This window comes from Myotis myotis, unplaced genomic scaffold, assembly GCF_014108235.1.
Source record: "Myotis myotis isolate mMyoMyo1 unplaced genomic scaffold, mMyoMyo1.p scaffold_m19_p_1, whole genome shotgun sequence".
Taxonomy (NCBI): domain Eukaryota; kingdom Metazoa; phylum Chordata; class Mammalia; order Chiroptera; family Vespertilionidae; genus Myotis; species Myotis myotis.
Genome location: NW_023416313.1, coordinates 155,077,735 through 155,100,296, shown reverse-complemented (window position 1 = coordinate 155,100,296; position 22,562 = coordinate 155,077,735).

Below are 22,562 nucleotides of genomic sequence, written 5' to 3'. Positions count from 1 at the left end.
AAGAAATGGACAGAGAACATAAATGAATTCAAATGAAGAAATCAGGCTGGGATCCAATTGGCTGGGATTCCTGCTTGTTTGTGGGTAACTCACCTTTGCAAAGTGACCAAATGTTTCATCCCCTCCAGTTGCTCCCGGCCCTTCTGGCTGTGCTGCTTCTCATAGGGCAGTGGTTCTCAACCCTGGCTGCACATTAGAATCACCTGGGAATCTTTTTAAAATTCTGATTTCTGGGCCTCATCCTGTTTCTTTGTTACTAATGTTGTTTCTTTGTTACTAATGTTGTAGCCTCACCCCATAACAAAGAAACAGAATTTTTGGAGGATGAGGCCCAGAAATCAGGATTTTAAAAAGATTCCCAGGTGATTCTAATGTGCAGCCAAGGTTGAGAACCACTGTTATGGGGTGGGTGGGGGTGTCTCTTCAATCTGAAGCAGCAGTTTCCAATTGGTGTGCCAGAAGAATTTATAAAACATATAATTCCTGATCAGGGGCACTGACCTCTCTTCCCTTAGACTGTCAATGAAAAACAGTGACAACAGCCAATGCAACAGTAGCTGTCTGGTGTGAATGAATCAAACTCATACCTATTTTTTTTGTCAGATTGGCAAAAAAAATATTTTTTGGTGTGCTGCAGAATTTTAGTAATAGGCTTATGTGTGCCATGAGATGACCAAGGTTGAAAGCCGCAGATCTAGAAGCACCACTAGCTGAACAGCTACAATCATGTTATTAAAAGCAGTGCGTATAGCCAGGCCTACATGGCTCCGTGGTTGAGCGTCACCTGTGAACCAGGAGGTTGAGGTTCGATTCCCAGTCAGGGCACATGCCAGGTTGTGGGCTCAGTCCCCAGTGAGGGGTGAGATTCTCTCTGTTTATTGATGTTTCTGTCTCCCTCTCCCTTCCTCTCTGAGATCAATAAAAATATATTTTTAAAAAAAGCAGTGCATACAATTTCTAAAACAAAATCCCGGGCATGTGCCTCCTGCGAATGCCAGCTCACCCAACTCCGTGTTGTGTTGAGAGGAACTAGATAGTGGCTAGAAAAAAAAAAAGATGCTTTCCGCCACTGCTGCCTCAGTCCATCCTTTGTATGCTCCGTATAAGGAATCTTATGTCAGCAGGAGATTCACCGCCAAGGTTTGGTTTGTGGGGTTCCCACTGATTGAATTCTTCTTGGTTTTAGTATAGTGTTCTTCATCTTTCTCTCTTCTTTGCCAGCAATAGCTAATTAATCTAACGTATCTTGATTTAGCCCATCAGGCAAAGCCAGAGATCCAAGCTGGAGAATCTCAGACATGTGAATTTCATTAAATGTTGAAGAGGCCACATTGAATCAGGAATAAAGGGTTGAGGTTAGAATATTTTAACAGCTTCAGATGTTTGCTGTGGCCAACTAGAATGAAAGGGCTGGTTGTTTTGTGTTTTGTTTTGTTTTGTTTTTCCTGCATCAAATTTCTCTATAACAGAAAATATTTCTGTAACAGAAAAGTTCCAGTGAGTAGAAAGAGGTATTGGACTTTAATGATGCAATTTCTCCTTGTGTTGTTTTGCAAGTGTTCCATATTTGTATGTCTTTCTTCATCAGTAAGTTTGAAGATGAGAGAAAGGTAGGGGCTGTTTATTTACTATCAGTCCTTAGTACTTTGAGAGAGCTTAATATACTCTTTTTTAAATGGAGGTACAATTGACATATAACATTATGGTAGTTTCAGGTGTACAGCATAATGGCTCAATATTTGTACGTATTGAAAAATAATCACCACAACAAGTCTAATTAATGTCACCTTGTGTAGTTACAGGTTTTTCTTGTGATAACTTTTAAGATCAACCCCCTAAGCAATATATATATATATACATATATATTACAGTATTAATAACTATAGTCAGCATACTGTATGTTAATTACAACCCCTGATTTTATAGCTGGAAGTGTGCACATTTAACTCCATTCATCGTCCTCCACCTCTATCAACCATTAGTCTGTTTCTGTATCCATGAGCTCAGTTTCTGTTGTTTTTAGATTTTCCAGATACGTGATATAAAATATTTGTGTTTCTCTGTGTGACTTATTTTATTTAGCCTAATGCCGTGTTGCAAATGGCAAGATCTCCATTTTTTTAGTGGTTGAATACTATAGCATTGTGTCTATACAAGCACATTTTCCTTATCCATTATCCATTGCTGGACACAGAGTTGTTTCCATGTCTTGGCTATTGTAAATAATGCTGCAATGAATGTGGGGGTGCATATATCCTTTAAAGTTAGTGTTTTTATTTTATTTTTATAAACACACAGAAATAAGATACCTGGATAATGTGGTAATTCTATTTGGAATATTTGAGGAGCCTCCATACTATTTTTCACAGTCAGTGGCTGCACCAATTTACATTCTGGCCAACAGTGTAAAAGGATTCCCTTTTCTCCACATCCTCAGAACACTTTTCTCCCCTTGATAGTGACCATTCCAACATTGTGGTTTTGATTTGCATATTGTATGATTAGTCATGGTGAGTACCTCTCTAAGTCCCTGTTGATCATCTGTATGACTTCTTAGGAAAAATGTCTATTTAGATTCTCTGCCCATTTTAAAAAGCAATTGTTTGTTTAATTTTTTTTCATTTTGAGTTGTATGAGTTATTATTATTTTGGATACTAGCCCTTCTCAGATATGTAATTTGCAAATATTTTCTCCGATTCCATAGCTTTCCTTATTTTGTTGGTTTTCTTTGCATGCAGAGCTTCTTAGTGTGAAGTAGTCCCATTAGTCAGTTTTTGCTGTTGTTACTTTTGCTTTTGGTTTGAAATCCAAATATTCATTGCCAAGACCAATGTCAAAGAGCTGACCATCTATGTTTTCTTCTAGGAGTTCATGGTTTCAGGTGTTACATTCCAGTCTTTAACCCATTTTGAGTTAATTTTTGTGTATGGTGTGACATAGTGGTCAGTTTCATTTTTCTTTTTTTTTTTTTTTGGAAGTGGATGTTCAGTTTCTCAATACCATTTATTGAAGAGACATTATCCATTGTATAGTTTTGGATCTTTTGTCATAATTTAATTGACCATATATGTATGGGTTTATTTCTGAATATATTCTTAATAGCTAAAATTTGTTTAATATTTAACTTAAACTGTTTTAATTTCTAACTTCTTAAGTATCGATAGGTGCTCTTACAGCACATTGTAACTGTGATTCTTACGAAATGCTATATCTGCTTTATAAATAAGTAGGTATAGGGCATGTCTGGGCTTCCGGGGGGGGGGGGGATTTGTTTGTTTTTAATCTCCACCCTAGGATATGCTTTTTAATTGATTTTTAGAGAGAGAGAGGAAGAGGGTGGGGGAGGAGGAAGAGTGGAAATAAGAGGGAGAGGGAAAGACACATCGATGTCAGAGAGAAACATCGATCAGTTGCCTCCCATATATTCCCTGACCAGGGTTGAACCTGCAACCTGGATATGTGCCCTGACTAGGAATTGAACTTGTGACCCTTGGGTGCAGGAGATGACACTCCAATCACCTGAGCCACACTGACCAGGACTGGGCTTCTTTTTTTTTTTAATATTTTATTGATTTTTTACAGAGAGGAAGGGAGAGAGATAGAGAGTTAGAAACATCGATGAGAGAGAAACAACGATCAGCTGCCTCTTGCACGCCCCCCACTGGGGCTGTGCCCACAACCCAGGTACATGCCCTTGACCGGAATCGAACCTGGGACCTTTCAGTCCGCAGGCCGACGCTCTATCCACTGAGCCAAACCGGTTTCGGCGAGGACTGGGCTTCTGAAATTTATATCTGCAGACCATGTTTGCTTTCCTAATTTTGTAGGATAGTCAATAGTAGGACAATTCTAGAAGCAGAAGCCAACTCATGCTTTTTATGGCATAGGCAGAAAGCCCTGCAAGCTGAAATAAAAATAGCAATATTGGTTGAGATAATACTCAGCCATCAGACAGAAGTGTGTGTGGGTCCTAGAGTGTGCATACCTTTCTTCCTCCTAGAGTCCAGCTTGCTACATGGTCTTGTCTGGCTCTTTCATTTCCTTCCTTAGACTTGATCTTGTCACTGTGTCTGCTCTGGCTCTGCTATGGTCTGAATGTTTATGTCTCCTTCAAATTCATAGTTTGAGATCCTAATGCCCAATGTGATAGTATTGGGTAGTATAGTACTTAGGTCATAGAAGTGGATCTTGGTAAGCAATAACAGGCTTCTGGACCTATGCTTTCAAGTTCCCCCTGTGTCTGCTCTCATTTGGAACACACGCACTCCGTTCTCCTGGTAGACACTTAACTAAGCTGGAAATTCAAATATGTTACTTAATGATATAAATTGGTCATTTGATTGTTGTCTTTTCTATTACACTTAACATGGGTTTGTAAATTCTAAGACTCAAAAGGAGTCAACATAATATTCTAGCATCTCTATTACCTAAAATGCAGCTTCTATGAGCACAGAGACTATGGATACTCTACAAGGTGTGTATAGCCACATGAATTAACTGGTACTTGCAAATGCTTTTTAATGCTTGAGATAATAGTATGTGATCAGGTGGTGAATAGTAAATTTCAAAACTAAAAACTAGAGAGGAAAATATAGAATTACATTTACAAATTGAAAAAAAAGATATCAAAGGAAAACAGAATAAAATTTACCCCAGATAAGGAAAGCAAAAAAGTTAGAGTGCAAAAATAAGCCACAAAAGCATATAGAATATCATGTGGGATAATTACACCACAGACATGGCCAGGAGCCATCCAGATGCCCTAAGTGGACAATGCGCGAAGTGGAAATTATGAGGAAATACTGCTAATGTGCTGAGGCCCACTTAGGCATTATAGGCTTTCACTTATGTTGGGGCTTCAGATCTTCAAGCTTCTATAGCATTCTGTCCTCATTCTCTTATGGGATTTTAGTTACATGTTTTCTTAACTGTGTCCCCTTCTAAAAATGTTTGTAGGGGGTTGTATTTGTATCACATTTGTCTCTGTATTGCCAGCACGTAGCACAATGTCTAGAGCACCAAAATAAAGATTAAAAATAAAGCTAAGTGAATGAAAGGTTATGTGGAAGAAAAAAATAAGTGAATTAATAAACACTCTTAAGAAATTGGGAAACTCAGAATGGAGGTTAGTAGTTTATTGACAGCAGTCTCCTAATTGCTCTTGAGATTGTCTTTGTACATCTGTCTGTTGGTTGTCCATAGCATGCCATGAATTACTTACATTAATTCAAACTTGCTTCCTTATTGGCTAGCATAAAATATTTGCCCTCATCACAGACAATTATAAAGGTATTAGATCTAGGTCTTAGGAGAAAAATATTTTTCAAAGCTCTGCAAAAATTAATTTCTTCTCTAAAAGTCTGCACAGGAGCATTCATAACAAATTGAAAATAGTGTCTCAACAGAACTAAATATACATTATGATTTTAGTTACTATATAAAATCTATATGTATGGGAAAACGAAAGAGAAGGCAATACACTAACCTAGAAACAGTGGTAGCTCTGAGATGGTGGAATTGTGAGTGACTTTTATGCTCTCTACAGTAAGCGCACATTCTTCATGATCAATTGCTTTGCACTTTAAAAGTTATTCTTAAAATTAACTATCATTAAATTATAAACTATGTGATACCTGCTGACTACATGAAGACAGGCTTATAAAGTACAGGAGTGATCCAAATGATATTATGGTTTAGCCTGCAAAAATAAGAGACTTCCTTGTGGAAGTGAGTTCATGCCTTAATGGGAAGGCAGGTGAGAACTCCAAATGCAGACACATTTATTTGGTCTGCACAACATGGGCCAATTCAAGCAAGATTTGTTTGTTTGTTTGTTTGTTTGAATCTGGTCTGACATTTCAAGCTTGTAAGATGCCACACACATAATAAAAATCCTTTTTCTGGTTTCTCTTGAAAGTTGAATATGTGGCAATACCTAATGTATTATTTGTGCATGGCAACAAGGGTCTGGACCTCTTAAGCACCACGAGTTGGTTACTGGTTCTACATTTTTGTTTTTTCCCCTTTATCTAGCTCACTACACCTGTTTCTTTGTTTGTTTGTTTGTTTGTTTGTTTTGTTTTGTTTTTTTGCCTACCTGAGTCGCAAGAGGTCTCTGATGTTGTTGGCTCTGTTCTAGCTCTTTTTTTTTCAAATGGTGAAACAGGATTTTGTGGGAAATAGAGATTGGTTTTGCTTTGCTTTCCTTATATGCTCTTTTGGGAATTTTGTGTATAGAGTGGGAGAGAGAAGAGAGGGATGTTGATCTATAATATTTAACCAAAAAGAAATTATGAAATGTATTACTGTTTCCTTAGGGTTGAGTGTATATAAGAATTTGGAATTCCACATCAGCCTGAAAGAGTGGGCTGCAGAATCAGTAGACTTTGTAAATGGCAGAAATTTTAGCAAAGAAGTAATTTTTCTGAAAGTAGCTCCAAATATGCATTTTTCTAAGGCAAAAGTGACAAATAGGGATGATTTATGAAATGGCTCTTAGGATTTAGAGGTTCAGTTTGGCTGAAACAGGTTACACATAACTATTAAAGACGTATATTTCAGTTATGCCAGATTACAAATGAAAGAGTCCTTCCCAATGGCAAAGATGGATTAGCCAGGGAGTAACTTGAACTTTCCCTGAGCGCTCTCAAGAATAACTCTCTCCTCCAGGGAATGGGAGTGAAAGAGGAGATGGAGAAGACAGGACAAAATTAATGACCTCTGCAACTCCCGCATGTGTATGACTCAATTTTCTCTAATATTTGGAGAAGGAAAAATACAGGTGAGATGAAAACAGCCAACATATGTGTCTCTTCTATCTGGGGTGTTTATCCTCCACGAATCCCCAAAGCTACTGGCATTGCAACATGGGCAGCTAGAGCCACGGACTGAACTGCAGCGAGAATCTAAGACCTCGCCTTGGGTGTTTCTTGTCAAAAAGCAAGGTAGCCATGTTCCAACTGGCCTCTGTCCTCAAGCACAATGAAGGAGAAAAGGAAAAGCTCTTTATTTTTATCATGTTGATATGTTCAGAGGTTTTCCTTTCCATTTCAACTTTTGGTTAACGCGCATTTATTTCTTTTTTTCAGCTCCTTTGTATATGTCATGATCAGTAGGTCTCCTCCCATGTGCAAATCTGGCGCATCAGACCACAGTCTGCACTGTCAGCTCCTATGAGTGGAATCTATTGCACTTGCCGAGCTGCCCCGCTTTTGCCTTTGTAGCAACTTTTAGACCACAATAACCATCATCAGTTTAAAGCAGGCAGATCCATTACATTTCCTCTGTTCCTACAGCCCCACATTAAGCTAATATTATCTATTTCCCAAGTGAAAAGAGTCCTTCCAGTCCTATCAATTATTAATTCCTTGCTTGCAGCTAATGTTTTCTTTGAATTATTTAATGCATCTTCATTTATCAATAAACATAAAATGTTAAACAAAGAATACTGATGAAGGGCATTATTTAAGCTATAACATTTTATGAGATTATTTCAAGCGCCTTTTCTGATTTATTAACACAATATATTTTATAATTATTTTTCCATTTCTAAAAAAAATTATTCTGGGTATCATCCAGAGGTTTGGAGATTTTGTGCGTGCCCTCTTCAACTTCTGTTGTGATTGTGACAAGTTTCTTTTAAAATATTCTTAGGTGTGTGTACATGCCTGTGTCCTTCTTTCTGTGTAGACACATACACAGATGTGCATATATAAAAGCATAATAGTATTTTTGTTTACTAATACATGTTTGTTATCTCTGATCTTATTCTTCAAATTTTAAAGACACCATTAGTTTAATTTTTTTGTTGTGAATTCTGTAGCATTATATTCATATGGGTTTAAAAGCAATATGTACAAATGTAAATTAGGCAGGTAGGCAAAAAAATATCATTTTAAAGATACAAATTTATAAAATAGGAAAATTAACAACAAACTTGTCTACTATTTGTTGTTATTTTTCTTTTTAAATCTTGGCAGTAACATCCAAGTAACATGCACACACACACACACACACACACACACACACACACACATCAATCCTACTTACCTATACTAGTATTCTTTTTTGTCTCCAAATTTTGTAACCCAAAATAAAATATGGGCTATGGCAAAGTCCAGCTATAATTAAGTACATTTTATCCTGTCACCTTATGAAATAGCAGGAAACTGAGTATTCTGAAATAGATATTCCAGATATGCCAAACTAAGAAAATTAAGTCCTATGCGTACTTGAAAAATAAAGGAAAGTTAAGGTATCTACACTAATAAAAGACAAAGATGCTAATTGACCATACCTTTGCTATGCTCATCAGCCAATAAGAAGAGTATGCAAATTAACCCAACAAAGATGGCCGTTAAATTTGCATACTGCAGGCAGATCCCGCTGCGCCACCCTGTGTCGGCGGCAGCGTGATCCCCAGCTGCCGCCCGCCCCAGCACGGGATCCGGGCCTGCCGTGTGCGGGGCGGGACGGGTGGGGCAGGTGGCAGCGAGATCCCCAGCCACTGCTCACCCCAGCGCGGGATCTGGGCCTGCCATGTACGGGGCGGGCAGGAGGGCTGCAGCACAATCCTGAGCCGCCACCCACCCTAGCATGGGATCCGGGCCTGCTGTGTGGGCCTGGGGAGTGGGGGGTGGGGGCGGGTGGCAGTGAGATCCCCAGCTGCTGCCCACCCCAGTGAGGGATCCGGGCCTGCTGTGTGCGACCGGGGGAGACGGGGCAGGCACCGTGGGATCTGGCATGCCATCTGCCACCAGGGGAGCTGGCCTAAGCCAGCATGTGGTTATTTCCCGAGGGGTCCCAGACTGTGAGAGGGCACAGGTTGGGCTGAGAGACCCTCCTCCCCGCCAGTGCACAAATTTTTGTGCACCGAGCCTCTAGTTTAATATAATCATCCAATCCATGTCAACCACCCTTTGACCTTATAACTGACATTTATTTTTAAAACAGTGGCATCCTTCAGACATTATGGTATTGGCATCAATGGATCTAGTCAGTTATTTCTCAGAGTTAGAGAGCTCTGCATTCTCTGCTGGATTATTATCCAAGAATAATCTCCATAAGTTTATAATAATGATCTAGATAAAACACAGATGTACTTTAATGAGACTTACAAAATTATCTTACATTTTCAACAATAAGCTTTGAAATATCCAAGGTTGTTTAATTCATGAGACTGAAAGAATTAAAACAATTCACCATATACTATCCCAGCAACACAGTTCAAAGCAGGCAAAGACCTTGGAAGTCATGGAATCTAAGCCTTATTCTATGAAAATGAAGAAACTGAGATCTAGGAATGTTGTTGACTTGCCATGGTCATAAAGCTAGTAGCACTCACTACTAAAGTTCATCAATAAATGTTAAGTTTGTGCCTATTTGCTTTAGAGGATAGGAAACTATACATTCCAAATGCCATATATGGTTTATCAAGAATGCTTTAGTTAAAATTCATCAATTTTTTAAAAAAGTCAATGGCAACAGAGTTACCTCCGAATATAGTAAGGCTGTGATTATATAAAAAATATTTTGCAAACAAAAGTGTATCAAAATTCAGGTGTTATAAACAAATCACTGTGCCCATTGTGATCATCTCTAAGTTTTTAAATTATGTAACATAAGGTTCTATAAATTATTAAGTGACATAAACTCAGGATAAGCCCTAGGCAAATTGTGAACTAAGGGAGAGAGAGTTCTTTTATGCCCTAGTCTCTTCCTTTTAAATAGTGACTGATCTCTAAAGCAATAGATGACAATGGCTTACACTTGTTTCCTGGAGTTTAAGACATTTTAAATACCAGGTGTCAGGCACTACCCTAGGAACTTTAAATATGATGATAAAATTATTCCAGCAACAACCATTTCAGCCAGATTTATGTTTTAAATTTCTGTTCTATAGATGAGCAAACCCACACTCAAAAAAGGTGAAATGATGTTCCTGAAATTATTTAAGTCATAGAAAAATCTTAAAGGCCATATTTTTTAAACCAAAAACATTAAACTTTACCATATGAAAGCCAAGGAGAGGCACTGAAGAGATTTTTGTAGTTTTGTTTTTTAACAGTTTTATTAAGTTACTAGAGGTGCGATGCACGATGATGCACGCAGTCATGCAAGGGGCTTGACCCCCGCCGCTGTGGTGGCCACATCTGCCTTGGCCCCCGGCGCTGTGGCTTCATCCGGAAGGTCATCCGTAGGGATGTCTGGTCTAATTAGCATATTATGCTTTTATTATTATAAATAATTGACATGCAATGAAATCTCATGTTTTAAAGTGTGCAATTTGATAAGTTTTGACATATGTACATACGCATGCCATGAGCATCCTAATTAAAAAGGCTAACATGATCATCACTATCCAATTAATCAATGGATAAATTTGGGGAGAATTAACATTGTAGCAATATTGAATTTTCCTGTCCATGAACAGGTATATTTCTCTGACTATTTAATAGTTAATTCTCTAACTATGTGTAATTTCAGCAGTGTTTGGTCATTTTCAGGCTATAGGTCATGCACATCTTTTGTCAGATTTATTCCGAAATAGTTCATATTTTTTATGTTATTGTAAATAGTGTTTTTTATAAATTTCAATTTCTAATTGTTGTTAATATAGAGAAATAAAATTGATTATTGAATAATAATCTTATAATCTATAACTTTGCAAGACTATTATTAGTTTTAGTTGCCTTTCGATAGAACTCAGCGGATTTTCTACATAGATGATTATATTATCTATTAATAAAGACATTGGTTTTCTTGCCTTATTATACTAATTAGGAACCTCTAATGCAGTGGTTCTCAACCTTCCTAATGCTGTGACCCTTTAATACAGTTCCTTATGTTGCGGTGACCCCCCAACCATAAAATTATTTTTGTTGCTACTTCATAACTGTAATTTTGCTACTGTTATGAATCGTCATGTAAATATCTGATATGCAGGATGTATTTTCATTGTTACAAATTGAACATAATTAAAGCATAGTGATTAATCTCAAAAATAACATGTAATTATATATGTGTTTTCCGATGGTCTTAGGCGACCCCTGTGAAAGTGTCGTTTGACCCCCAAAGGGGTCGCGACCCACAGGTTGGCGACACACAGGTTGGGAACCGCTGCAGTCTAATGCAATGTGGAACACAATGGTAAAAGACTCCTTGTCTTTTCCTGATGTTAGGGGAAACCATGTATCTTCTCACCGTTATGTATGTTGTCCTTAGGTGTTTTTTTGTTGTTGTTGCTTGTTTGTTTTATAAATGCCCTTTGTCAGGTTTAGGAAGATACCTTCAATTCGTATTTTGCTTGGAGTTGTTGTGTCTTTTTTAAAAAATCATAAATGGGTATTGGATTTTGTCAAATGCTTTTTCTATGACTCTTAAGGTGATCATATAGTTTTTAATTTTTCTGTTAATATGGTGAATTATATTGATCGACTTTGGGGTGATAAATCACTACATTTCTGAAGTAAACACTATCTTTCATGATGCAGTGTTTATTCTATTTTTATATTGTTGGTTTTGAATTGCTAAGGTTGTGTTTAGGATATTTTTATATTTATGTACACTTTAGGTCTCTGTATTTTTAACAGATATAAGTAAATGAGAAATATTGATAGATAGTGTTCTTATAATGTCCCTTTCTGGTTTTGTTATTAGGGCAATGTTGGACTCACTGGGTGAGTGAAGAAGCATTTCTTCTTAAAGTATCTGAAAACACCTGTGCATGAGTGGTATTGTATCTTTCTTAAATTTGGTAGAATTCATCAGTGAAGCCATCTGAGACTGAGATTTTCTTCAGTGAGATGCTTTCCTTTTTAAACAGAAAATAGTTTTTGTGGGTTTTTGATGGATATACAACTATTCAGTTTATCTATTTCTTCTCTGTGAGCTTTGGTGGTTTGTGTTTTTTAAGTAACTTGTGCATTTCCTCTAAGTTTCTAAGTTGTCAAATTTATTTGCATAGACTTTTTCATGATGTCTCTTTATATCTCTTTAATATCTGTCCATTCTGTAATGTAGATCCCTCTCTCATTTTTGTAAAAACATTTTAAAAAATATATATTTTAATTGATTTCAGAGAGGAAGGTAGAGGGAGAGATAGAAATATCAATGCTGAGAGAGAATTATTGATCAGCTGCCTCCTACATGCCTCCAAACCAAGGGACTGAGTCCAAAACCCAGGCATGTTCCCTGACTGGGAATGGAACCCCATGACCTCCTTTTTCATAGGTTGACACCAACCACTGAGCAATACCAGCCAAGCTCCTTTCTCATTCTTGATATTGGTTATTTGTGTCTTCTCTTTCTTTCCTGTTCAGTCAAGGCTTATAAATTTTATTGATATTAGAAAAAGAGAATTTGGATTCATTAATGTTTATTATTTTCTATTTAATTGATTCTTCTCTGATTTTTATTATATATTTTTTTCAGTTTACTTTGGTTTAATTTGCTTCCTTTTTTCTAGTTTCTTAAGATAGAAGATGAAATCACTGATATGAGAGTTTTCTATTTTTTCAATATAGGGATTTAGTGTGATACGTTTTCTCTTATACTGCTCAAATTCTGATAATATTGGGATTTTATTTCATTTAGTTCAAAATTCTTTCTAATTTTATACAATTTGTATACTGTTTTATTTGCCTTGACATAAGTTATTAGGAGTGGAGATTCAATAAGACCTAGTGACTGACTTTTAGGACCACAGGAAAGGAGGGAAACAAAGTTAGTGAATACAGAGGTGTCTGGATGAAATGATAGTTTTGTTTATAGCATATGAGTTTTGGAGTCAGCAAATATCCAGAAACATTCAATGTCCACTTGGAATTTTAGAATTAGTGTTTGGGGGAAATATCAGCAATTAAAAATTTTTGGAGTGAGTCATTCACAAAGAGATGAAGGCAAGATGTAGGATTAGATAGCTAAAGAACATAGTGCAGCCCTAACTGGTTTGGCTCAGTGGATAGAGCATCTGGCTATAGACCGAAGAGTCCAGGGTTTGATTCTGATCAAAGGAATGTACCTGGGTTGCAGGCTTCATCCCCAGGAGGAGGCAGCTGATCAATGTTTCTCTCTCATTGATGTTTCTAACTCTCTATCCCTCTACCTTCCTTTCTGAAATAAATAATTAAATAAATAAATAAATAAATAACATAGATATATTGATTAACCTGTATATGGAAGTTGCTACCTAATAATCATTGTTCCAAGTACTTTGCATACATAAACTAATTTAAAAGTCACAAATCTTATGAAGAAGGTGCTATTATTATTCCCATTTTGCAAATAGGAAACAAAGGCACACAGAGAGATGATAGTTAAATAATGGAACTGGGATTTGAACCTAAAGCAATATAACTCCAGAGATTATATTGTATTGCCATTTCTCTGCCAAAATCATCTACTTGGTGGTATCCAAAGCAAGTATATGGACAATTATGGAAAGGTAATTTTTAAGATATTAACTTGTGTTTTGTTTTCATAGTTGAGAAGGACCAGAAAGAATAAGCACTGTCAGACTTTTATTCCCTGTCCCTCATTCAGAGAAAGTAGCTCAGTCCTTTGTATTTGCTTATCTCATTTGTGGTTGCGTTCACGGACCTAAAGTAGAAGTCAACTGAACTTCACTCCTGCTTAATTTTTCTGACAGCCTCAGCTCACTAACTCTCTGAAAGGATTAAGCTAGGATGAGGGACAGAGGCAAGCTCTAGCTATCTTGGGGAAGTAAAAGAGCTGTGAAAGTAGTAGGAAAGGGTGGGAATACTCCACAGACCAAAAGTTCTGCAGAGGAGAAGGCAGAGCCTCGGGGGGGTTGGGGGCGGGGGAATGGGCAGGTGGTGTCTATAGAAAGGCAGGACCTCAGGCACTATCTTCCAGCCTCAGCAAGGACCCTGCTCAGGTTTGGCACAAATAGCCAAACCACCTGCCAAGAAGGGCACGGAGCTTGGACAGTGGGGAAATCTAAGGCAGCCATGGTGGTGTTAACACCAGAGCGCTGTGCCTGCTCACCAACTTTTGCACTGAATAAGGATTCTAGATTGGAGGCCTCCCTAAATGATGGGATTACATTTATCATCAGCTCAGTGGGATGGAGACTTCAGGTGAGATGTAATTTGATTTTAAAATATAATAACATTTATATTCCAGACTGAATTTTCAGAGAAAGATATATACTTGATACATTCATTCCAGGAATACGTTTATTCAATCAATTCCCTAAAGGTATGTTTAGACATCCTATTATGTGCTAAATGTTATACATGATGCTGGAATTACAAATAAATGTGTAAAACATTCTTCTTGCTACTGAAGTGGACACAGTTTAATTATTACAATTGCACTTGGACGGGAAAAAGCAAAGAGCAGTGTTATGTGTGAAGCATCAAGAGGGAAATGAAGTTGAAGCAAATTTTGTAGAAATTATATTGAATTTGGGTACTAAAACCAGAGACATATTGCCGAGTGGAGTAGGGTAGAGGGGACAAGAGTGCTTCGGAAAGAAGAAACTCCCCTGAAAGAACACAGGTGTACACAAAAGGCACTTTTGGGAAGCACCAGTCAGCATGGTGTTGGGAGGAATCACAGGCCGGATGCCTACTCCACCATTTAGAAATTCTGGAATGGAACTACTCTGGGCCAAGGTTTGTGTTGTTGCTTTTTTATTTTTAAAATACTGTAATTATAGCCACCTCCAGGAGTTATTCTGAGGCTGAAAGGAGATAACAAACATAAAACCCAAACATAGACCTTGGCCCATTACATAATATTCCTCCCTGTGTTCCCAGACCATTCTCAGTACAAAATACTGTGCTCTAATGCTGTCTGACCAGAGGAGAGAGTGAGTTTGTGATGGCATGAAATAAATAATGGAAGTGTGTCTGGGGGACAGGTTGGAAAAGGCCTGTGTGCTATTGGCCTAAGGACTTTGGATTTAGTCCTATAAAAAGTGATTTATGGTTCTTTTTTTAAAAAAATATATTTTATTGATTTTTTACAGAGAGGAAGGGAGAGAGATAGAGAGTTAGAAACATCAATCAGCTGCCTCCTGCACATCTCCTACTGGGGATATGCCCGCAACCCAGGTACATGCCATTGACCGGAATCGAACCTGGGACCTTTCAGTTCGCAGGCCGACGCTCTATCCACTGAGCCAAACCGGTTTCGGGGGAAAAGTGATTTATGGTTCTTAATCAGGGGTATTATGTGAGTAAATGCCTGTTTTAGAGAGAGGATGATATAATAGAGGCAAAAGGGCCTGTAAAGCAGGTGCTAATTCAGGAGCTACTGGATGAACCTAACAAAAGATGAGAAGGTCCTAAAGTAAGATAGAGGCCCTGGGGTGGGAGAGAAGGACACACGCAAGAGATAATTTGGCAGTAGACGTCAGAGCACTCACTGATCAAGTGTGGGGACTGTACGGAGACCACAGGCTAATCCCTAGTCCTCGTTGCTGAGAAAGTGTCAGTGTGATTGACTCACATAGGAAATAGAGGGGAAGTATGTTTGAGGAGCCTGAAGAGACTCCATAGAATTATAAGCTTATGGGACGTTAGATGCACATATGATTGGAAATTAGGAGAACAGTGGGCCAAAGGAGAAAGTATTTTTCTATCTCCTTATCTCCTGACTCCACAGTATATGGAAAAGTCTGAGGCATGGAAAAGGAAGAGGCCTGACATTTATTAGCACAGCTTTACAACTTTTATCTATTTGTAATCACAAGATTTGCTATTAATTATTATGTTTTTCAGTTTTATAGATGGCGAAAAGATGGGTTATGTCAGTAAGATACAGCCACTAGAGTTTTCTTCCAATATATATAAACATAATCAGCAGAAGAAAAATTTTTTTGGACAAGCAAAATTTAATGGTAGTATAACCTTAGCCTAGGCAGCAGAGACTTGGCTAAATTACAAAAGGACAACATTGGTGATTACAAAAACAAACAAAAAATGATGAATAAATTGTAAAAACAGTCAACAAATTGAAGTATCCTAGACAAACATTATGTGAGAACCTACTCATATGCCTAGTATGACCAAAGATAACTTAAAATAAAAATAAAAGGCCTATATGCAAACATGCTGTTAACCTATTTGTTCACATATTCAAGTTTTTATTTAACATTTTTTGAGTTCTCTACTATATGGTAGGTGCTCAGTTTAGTGTTGAGGATAGGAAAGGGAATAAGAAATACAACTAAGTGTTAAGATAGTCATGGTTTAGTGGGAGAATGCTAAATGGTCATTTGGACTGTGTGGCAAAAGATCCCAAACGTTATGTACTCAGAATTTCAGAGAGCACAGACACGAGTGAGGGGAAGGAAGTAACAGGGAGGGCTTCCTGGAGAACGTGACTTGAACTCTAAAACACGAAGAGGAGCCTCGTCTGGCAATGGGGAGGGAGAAGTGCTGGGCAGAGAGGTTGATGTGAACAAAACAGGGAGACATGAAACAGTGTTGTTCATTTGAGGGCTTCTGAGTTGCTCTGTTTGACGCGAGCAGTAAGGAAAAAGAGGGCAGCGTAAGAGAGGAGAGTGAGATCATAGTGGACCTTATTGGCTCCTGTAGCCCCAAGAGTTTGCCGGATCGCCTGGCTGTTCAGTTATTCCAGCAAAACAGCAGCCTGACTGGGGCTGAGCCAGCAGGATGGACATTGACCACTCGTTCCTTGACTATTGAAACATTGAATGTGTTGAATTGATGTTTTGGCCTCAAAGTCTTCAGAAATGAGTGCTATTACACATTTAGAGACTGGTTTGAGGTCATTCCAGAAAGGTTCTCAAATCTAAGCTCATAAGTCAAGCTTTATCACCCTACTTGTTCAACCCCCTCAAACTCCTCTCAAGAGAGGACAGGCACCATTAGAGATTAGATTCTATTCCCAGAATCCTGGCTTGGCTGCCACTGCTGCCCAAGCAGTCTCAGCGATACGCATTTCCTGGAAGAACATTTCACCGTCAGAAGTGCTGACTGACTCAGACAACCTTTGGGCCAACCAGAAAATTTACTGGTGAGCCCTCAATATCATTCTCTCTCATTCCATACTCAAGCAGAGAGCATGTCAGACGTTTCTTTCTTCCCTTAAAATCTTTAAAAAGCCCTTGTTAGGTAACTAAGTTAGAAACAAAATCTATACCATGTTTCTATTCTCAAGTGATATTCTTTATTGAAACCTACATTATAGTCACATTAATATCACATTAGTTCCTTGTGATTAATATTAGTGCAATGAATGAATTAATAATGATTGGCCACTAAGGTTTTCCCTCCTCCCACCTTGACATGCAGAGGATCCAGGGCATTGATTATCACAAATATAATGGATTGATTCATCATTTATGGGAAAAGAGCTTCTCTTCCCATAAAGCTTATTCTCCCCCCTCCCCCTTTTCTGGAGATATATTATCTTTGGCAGCAACTCAAAATCATCCACAGATTATTCACTGTGGCCAACAGTTATAATTAAGGATGGTAATTTGAGTACCAGCTTTGAGTGAATGAGTCCGTCTCTCACAAATGAACTGTCATATAGAAGCTGTACCCAGAAGGGAGGATCTTCCTTTCCCCAGCCTCCCTTTGAATGATAACCATTGGAAAGGATGGTTTCCTTCTGAGTAGTGTAATCCATTACCTTTCAGCCTAACTGTAAGGGAAATATTATCTACTCTATTGCCTGCTGGAAACCTCAAAACACCTTTAGGAGGTGATATCTTTATACACTTGATCTCTTGACTATGCCTCTCTTTTTTTAGTGCATTTTGAGTTAACTGTGCAAATTATTCCTTGGGTTTCTTCTTGGCTTTGTAGTCAACATTGCTGTTGGGAAGAGTTATGTTTTTCTTCTGCTGAGGACCATTTCTTTCCCACGATTTCTTGTGCTGAAAAGCTTATACTTCAGGATTGACTTCACACTAGGACCTGCCTTTGGATAGGCTGATGTCAGACTTAAACTTTTACCTTCATCCAACGTAAGCTTACAGCAGCAATTTCACACAAACAGTTATGTTCTTAATTGGATTCTTAACAGGATCAGTTCACTTCCTTCCCATTGAGAGTTTACCCATATTCAATAAAAGGAGTCTAGCATTAACCTCAAATTCTACACCTAAGCGTGTGCATTAAGATGTCTGTCTATTTATTGCAACACTTCACATTGTGTTGTTGTATTTTAAGTGTCCTCTAGTCTACTAATGAGCACTTGTGGTTTCATAATGAAATGGCTAATATTTCTTCCCTAGAAGTTGTGGGTAAATGGGCTACATAAGTGGCTGCTTGATATATGCATAAATGTAAAACAGCAAAAATTCAACATGAGCGCACACTAGTTCATTTTGATGAGCGCCTACTCTGTGCTATGCTCTGTATGGTTCAGAACATGGAGGTATACAAAAACAAAACACGATGCCCCTGTTTTCAAGGGAAGATAGATGTGTAAACAAATCATTTCAATATAATAGGGTACACAGAATCATATTTTTATAAATACTGTTACTGACATAGAACCAAAATAAGCTCAGTCAAGAATAATTCACACAGAAGGTGATAGCCGAAGAGGATTTAGGCCAGAAGAGACACATGATGATGATTATTTTCTTCCTACTCTAGAAATAAAGATAAACTGAGAAATCCTACCACAACCAAGTACCAGTGGGCTCAATTTCTCTGTTTATTCAGAGTTTTGTGCTTTGTGTAAAGACTTTAGGCCTCAATGATTTATTAAAGTCCTTTCATTTAATATTAGCTCTACCAAGAAAATCCATATAATATACATATTGGGTTTATAACATCATCCATTCATCCATCAAATCCCTTGAGCTACTCATTACTCTTAACTTGAAAAATTAAAATAATTGATAAGAGAAAGCATTGTGAAAGGCAGCCTACTTATGTTGATCATCTCTAAATTAATGATATCTTCGTAATGAGAATTGAAATAGACCACCTCTTATTTGGGATTTTTATAATTCAGGGATGATGACTTACCCATTAAGGATGAAAACAAAGCATGTAAATTTTCTTTGAAGAGCAAGCTTATGATCACGTCGAGAGAGCTTGCTTATAATTACATGGTATGCTACAAGAGAATTACTGCTTATGTCATCTGGCTTTTATAACCCAGAGCTAGATGCATGATTCTGATTTTTGTTTATAAACTTACTTTTAGGTTCACCAATATATAATGATTTATTGTTTCACATAATGTTTTTAAAGAGCTGATGGAAAAATGTATTCCACAGTACTTGAGACATGCAAAGCATTGTGGTTATATATGCCATTTCTTAAAAGTAAAAATCATTTTCCTATTAATAAGAATATACATGGTTCTTTGGCAGAAATATTGGAAATAAAGAGACTGATATTGGCTATTACTAACACTCTTGTGATAGAGAAAGAATTTTTCATTTCTGATATTCAGCCTTATTAAAATTGAAAGAGAGAAAGGGAGCAGGAGAAGGAAAGGGAGAAAGGAAGGAGAGAAGTAAGAAGGAAATGATTTGAAAGCCAAAGAGCTATACAGACTCACTGTTTCTGTTTGGCTTGTGTACTTACAATTTATTTATATTTGAAGGGGAAAATGCAGGTGATATATTTATGCTTTAAAACTTCTAGTTGTATCATATCTCTAAAACTCACCATCCCTAATTTATACCCTCACTCAAACCTTTTAGTTTAGATTTTCCTTATTTTTCATGTGTTCTCCCTCCACTTTCCTTATAATGGTCTCTCCTTCACATTCTCAGAATAGTCCTCCTAAAGCTTAGCTCTAAAGATGTAATTCCCTGCCTCTAAAACCTTTATAATCTTCATTAGAGGCCTGGTGCACGAAATTTATGCACTGGGTGGGGGAGGTCCCCTAAGCCTGGCCTGTGCCCTCTTGCAGTCCAGGACCCCTCACTCCTTACCGCCTGCCTGCTCACTGCTCCTTAATGCTGCCACAGAGGTGGGAGAGGCTCCCGCCTCCACCACTGCACTCACCAGCCATGAGCCCGGCTTCTGGCTGACACCACCAGGGGGCAGCTCCTGCATTGAGTGTCTGCCCCCTGGTGGTCAGTGTGCATCATAGCAACCAGTTGTTCTGGTTGTTCCACCATAATGGTCGCTTAGTCTTTTATTATATAGACTAGAAGCCTGGTGCACAAAAATTTGTGCACTCGGGGTGGGGGGGGCGCCCTCAGCCCAGCCTGTGCCCTCTTGCAGTCTAGGACCCCTCGGGGGATGACCACCTGCTGGCTTAGGCCTGCTCCCCAGGGTATTGGGCCTAAGCTGGCAATCAGACATCCCTCTGGCAGCCCGGCAGCCCTCGGGGGATCCCCACTTGCCAGCTTAGGTCTAAGCTGCAGTCAGACATCCTTAGTGCTGCTGAGGAGGCAGGAGAGGCTCCCACCACCACCGCTGTACTGGCAGCCATCAGCCTGTCTTGTGGCTGAGCAGAGCTCCCCACTGTGAGAGCGCCCTGACCACCAGAGGGCAGCTCCTGCATTGAGCATATGCCCCCTGGTGGTCAGTGTGTGTCATAGTGACCAGTCATTCCCAGTCTTTCTGCTGTTAGGGTCAGTTTGCATATTACCCTTTTACTATATAGGATAGAGGCCTGGTGCACGGGTGGGAGCCGGCTGGTTTGCCCTGAAGGGTGTCCCGGATCAGGGTGGGCGTCCCGCTTGGGTGCCTGGCCAGCCTGGGTGAGGGGCTGATGGCTGTTTGCAGCTGGTCACACCCCCTTCAGGGTGGGGGTCCCCACTGGGGTTCCTCACTGGGGTTCCTGGCCAGCCTGGATGAGGGGCTGATGGCTGTTTTCAGGCTGGCCACACCCCCTTTAGGGTCTGGGTCCCCACTGGGGTGCCTGGCCAGTCTGGGTGAGGGGCTGAGGGCCATTTTCAGGCTGGTCAGTGACTGAAGCTCTCAGCCTCTCCTTTTTCCTTTTTTTTTTTTATTCTGGGATTTATTTACCTTCTATAATTGAAACTTTGTTGCCGTCCGGCTCGCTCCAGCTCTGAGGCCACAGCCTGCTGAAAGCAGGTATCTGGGGTCTGTTTAGCTTCTATAATTGAAACTTTGTTGCTTTCGGAGCTGTTGCTTTCGCTTTTGGAGCTCAGAGCCTGGCCGCGGCAGGTGGGGAACCTTGGCTTCCTCCATCATTGGAGCAAGCAAGCCTCCTGCTCGCTTCAGCTGCGTGGCTGCTGGCTGCCATCTTGGTTGGTGGTTAATTTGCATATCGCCCTGATTAGCCAATGGGAAGTGTAGTGAAGGTACGGTCAATTACCCTTTTTGTCTTTTATTAGATAGGATTGCTGACCAAATTGATTGTTGGTTCCTCACCCAGACCTTCAGAATCCTGGACTCTACCACCCAAACAGACTGACTTCCCTCTGTGCTTTCCAAAGTGTAACTGATATCCTCCTTGACCCCATAATCTGCTTTTCACTGAACACACCCATAGTCTTATCTCCGAACTTTGTGTTCATGCCTTTTCCTCTGTATGGAACACTCTGCCCACTTCCCAATCACTCCTGATGGAAATTGTACCCATTTTCAATCCTGTCCTCAGTGCCATCTGTTTCATGAGACTTTTATTTTTTTAATTAAATTTATTTTTTTCCATCACCATTTATCTTCTCTATGAGCTTTACCACCTCCACCCATCCCCCTCCAACCCTGGCAATTACTATTGTCCATGTCCATGAGTTCTTTTTTATTTTTTCCCTACACCCCCACCCCAGGCTTTCCCCCTACCCCAGTTGTCTTCCTGCTTCATTTGACCTCTCCTGATCACCTTTTTCCCCCTCCCATTTGACCTCTCAGAGTATGTAGTACTTCTCTCTTGGCATTTATTTTCATGCATATGTTGATTTTGATCTTAAGAAAGGAAATATGCCAAGCAAGGAGGAATTAGAGATAAGGCACAGATTCTGACTCAACTTCTTCATGGTTCCCTGGAAAAGGTGGGTAAGCACACAGTTACTCTCAATAGTGTGATACATGTTGTGGGCAGTCCAGGGTCCTGGGGGAGAATTAAGGAAAAAAGGAGGAAAATCAGACCCTCAGACCAGATGATTTGGGAAACATTTCTCGAAACAAATGGCATGAGTAGGAACTTAAAATTTGTATAGAAATTAGCCAGGCCCAATGGAGAAGGGAATTTTAAGATAAGTTAGTGCAGAGATAATAGGATGAGGAACTGGGTTGTGCCTCACAAAAATCAATAAATATAATGTAATAATGTGTTAAATAGTCAGGAACTTTGTTGGTTGTTCAACTGTTGATAACTTGAAATCAGCTGTGCTGGGAGTATTTATAACATGGATATCAGCAAAAATTGGTAAATCAGGGCTTTTTAATTTGTTTTCAGAAAGCAAAGTAGCCAGGACACCAGTGGTTGTGAGAGAACATGGAAGGTTCACAGAATTGCAAGTTGTTAGTGTTCTATTATAGTTAGCAATTTGTATACTAAAATTAACCCTTGGACTAGGTTCTAAGGCTTCTGAAAGAAAGAATGATTCTTATTCATCTTGAAGTCCTCTAAGTATGCCTCTGACAAAGGTAGGTAGTAGTCAGCTCAGGCC